The following is a 3,879-nucleotide window of genomic DNA, read 5'->3' as shown; positions in this document are numbered from 1 at the left end:
TTGGAAGGTAGAAGACGAGGTACTGGCGGAATTAAAGCTGTGATGACGGGGCGTGAGTTGTGCTTGGGTAGCTCAGTCGGTAGAGCACTTGCCCGCGAGAGGCATTGGTCCCGAGTTCGAGTCTCGGTCTGGCACACAGTTTTAATCTGCCAGGAAGTTTCAACTAAACTTTAAGTTTCCATTCTTTTCCCTTAGATTTCAGATCAGTATTTAATTTCATTAAGCATTCAGAAATATATAAGCAGATTTTACTTCTTCAAATAACCTGTTCGAGTACTGTTTACCTCATCTATTTTTTTTACTCCATTTTGATAATAAACCTCATATTCCGTATCTTCTTTTTTGCTGCTGATTCGGTAGTATCAGCTTTTGTTACTCTTAATGCGTCTGTGAAGTGCCTCATTTCGCTCATTCTTATTGCAAACACAGATAGTCTGAAGTATCGCACAAACATGTGAGGTCCTAGGAAAATTATCAAATTTTTATAATCACGTCTTCACATGAACTAACCACCATCAGTTTTGCAGACACAGGACAATGAATCAACTACGTTCACAGCACGACTGATGAAGCGTGGGCTCCGATAGCGCCTCAGATGACGAATCCCGTCTGGGCAACACTTGCTCACAAGGTCTGATCCTGCATCTGGTCTGACAAAATCTCCCGGACAAAACCAGCTGGTCTGCAGAGCGTTAGTCTAAGGACGAGTAAGTGCGGACTAATCAAACCTGTTATACAACGTCGTCAATGAATGAAGCTTGTTCTACGCATCACGAAAGGCATTCTCCAACATTTTTCGGAACGATCTCTAGTTGTAACAGAGCCCATTGTGATAGCAGTGCAGTCGTAAAAAAGAATGGTGAAAAAATAGGTGTATACATTACGACAGCTCAGTTGATTAACTCTCCAAATCGTAATCAATAAGAGTCTCTACAGGGAAGCATAAAAAATCTAGTTTTGGTAAAAGAAAGTGTGTTGGGTGGGGTTTACGGTCACATGCATTCATTTTGGTGCAGTATCCAAACGATAGACTGGAGTGGTATCGAGAGACCTGGAACAGTTTCTGGTACATACCAGTGACGGATCTAAATCTAAAATTTGTCTCCCAACAATCAGTCCAATACGTCACTAATTCGCCACCACTCTTGTTTAAATCCATTGCCTTCCACACTCTACAGCACTGTGGTTCAATATAGCAGTCTACGTTTCTGTTTTCAAAATATCTTTCAGAGGCTCTCGATGGTTTATAAGCCATGTGATAGGCTAGGCTACAGCCAGTGATGGATGACCCTAAGGGGCAGCTTAACGGCACAGCCTGGGCAAACGCCTCCAGAGGAGGGTTATCTGGCCCTACGTAGGCGCAGCGGACCGCTCAACGATAACAGACTCCTCCAACGCGGCACTGGTGTTCTGTGCGTTCTGTTATTTCCTCGGAAACTACTACGGGTGATGCAGTTCCTTCATTAGCTTGCATTGTTATGCGTAAAACTGACATAAATGTAATTGAGGTAACAGACCCCTTATTAAACACTGCTGTGGCCACATTGTTCAAATGGCTCTGATCAGTATGCGACTTAACTTATGAGGTCATCAGTCGCCTAGAACTTAGAACTAATTAAACCTAACTAACCTAAGGACAGCACACACATCCATGCCCGAGGCAGGATTCGAACCTGCGACCGGAGAGGTCGCTCGGTTCCAGACTGCAGCGCCTAGAACAGCACGGCCACTCCGGCCGGCGGCCACATTGTGTAAGCGTCTGCAGACAACGTGTGTCATATTCTGTAAGCCAAAAATATTGTCTCAGACATGAAACATTACAAATGACGGTCAGTAACTGAGAAAGTGATGAATAAAAGTTGTTTGGAAGCCAAAGATACTGCAAGTCAATAAACAACTACGAGGATAAACAGAATTGATGTTCACGGTACCAACAAAATTTTACTCTAGTTTAGTAAACGTTACGGTTCACCCTGAACGAAGCCTATGTATCAGCAAATAAGATTTATTCGAGGTTGTTAAACAGTGATGTAAGATGAGCTGAACACTCGCAATCAACTAGCGATTAAATAGAATATTTCTTCACGTTTAGTTTTGCTTACTTGCTGACAACAAGGAGTAGCACGATACTCCATGAAATAATCTCGAAATGAAAGCAGACAGACTTCTGCATGAATGAAGCAAGAAACAGAAAGAGTACGAAACTGACAACAAATGGAAGTAAAAGAAGTTGCAGCACATTAACGACTTGCAGAGAAACCGAAACGATCTTCACATCTAATGTCTCCTTTGTAAAAACACTTAATGAGAAAAGTAAACGTTACACAAAAAATGCACAGAGCCGAGAAGTAAGAAACTTCGAAATATAATTTTAAGTGAAAAGATTAAATTCTCGAGAAAGACAAAGAATCGAGAAAATGAATGAGGTGCCGACTAAAACACCGAAAGGAAGACTGCGTCGGACAGAGCAAATCCAGAGCTACAGAGCGTGCAACTGTAATTGATCAATCCATCCGGGATACTGGACGTTTAAATTCAGAAGCTTACCCGAATTACATATGCGCGCTGTAGCACGTAAAGTAACGTCGTGAAACCGGTTTTGCGCTGGGCTGTTAAAAGTAAGTTTGAATAGTGAGTCGCAACGCGAAGTCGCAGCAACGGTCTCTGCTAAGCGTCGTCGAGTTCCTATATTTCAGTGGAAAACAGCGATGCAGACATTGCGTGCGGGAAGCCACACTGGCGAGATGCTGTGATATCCCTAACTGTCGTGCTTTAAAATGATTCTGCCATTGTCATACACATCATTGGTTGAGGAGATACCGAAGAAACTGCTACGAAACAGATGCGGTTCCCTCACGCACTCGGGTGGATTCAGTTCCACAAAGTGGCTGGCCACAGGGGGGATTGACAGAGTACACACGACTGCATGTACTGAATGCAGGGATATAAACAGATTACTCTGGGGAATATGTAGAAGTCTCGTCCATTTAGTTCTTAATTAACTTCGAAACAGGTCTTGCGGAAGTCCTACACAGACACATGGAAATCAATTCTTAGACACGTCGCGTGCTGATAGTGCGCAAATCAAATACGCCGCTTCCTCATCCTTTAGCCATGTTTGATACACGAGGTTGTTCCATTTTCACTATATGTATATCTGCTTCAGTACACAGGGCAGCAGGAGACCAGCGCACGGTGTGTGGAGGTGGTACCATCAACATTTCTCCCCGTCCTGTTCCATTAGCGAGCGATACAGACGGTAAAGGGATTGTTGTTGGTACTGTTTTGCACAAACTCGTATTTTCCTAATAGTGTGAGATGTATTTTAGAAGAATTAATACGTTTCTTGATTAATACTGGGACATAGGCTATGAGAATCGATGCGGTCGGAGTAAGACATTACTAAACCTCAATTTAATAAGGATTAAACCGATCACTTTACCTGTTGTGTTTTCGAATGTACCACATGTTGCAAAGAAATAGTGCCCTACAAATCGCTATAAGAACTGTCTACTAAATAAATTGCTTTGTCTTATTGTATTTTATGTTCAATTCAATCAAACACATGGCATGAAATACCTCAGAATACGCTCTTGTGGGTAAGCATTATATTCCACGGTCCCGTTCAATTTTGAAAGTATAATGTCTGTTTGCAGCCTTGTCTCACCCTGACATCATAAACCGTTACAAATTGTACAGTCCTTCTTTGAATCTTATCTATTTCACCCGTCAATTCAAACTGATGAAGGTGCTATATCAAGGGATAATAATCAAGAACTGAACTCACCATATAATAATCAAGCAGTGTGTTTTCCACATTCTCGTTTGTCTACAAATATTAGTCTAAGACTGATCTCAAATTCGTAAAAATCATGCATT

Source organism: Schistocerca nitens, chromosome 1, assembly GCF_023898315.1.
Source record: "Schistocerca nitens isolate TAMUIC-IGC-003100 chromosome 1, iqSchNite1.1, whole genome shotgun sequence".
Classification (NCBI taxonomy): Eukaryota; Metazoa; Arthropoda; class Insecta; order Orthoptera; family Acrididae; genus Schistocerca; species Schistocerca nitens.
The sequence above is the reverse complement of the archived record's forward strand: the minus strand, read 5'-3'. Positions refer to the sequence as shown.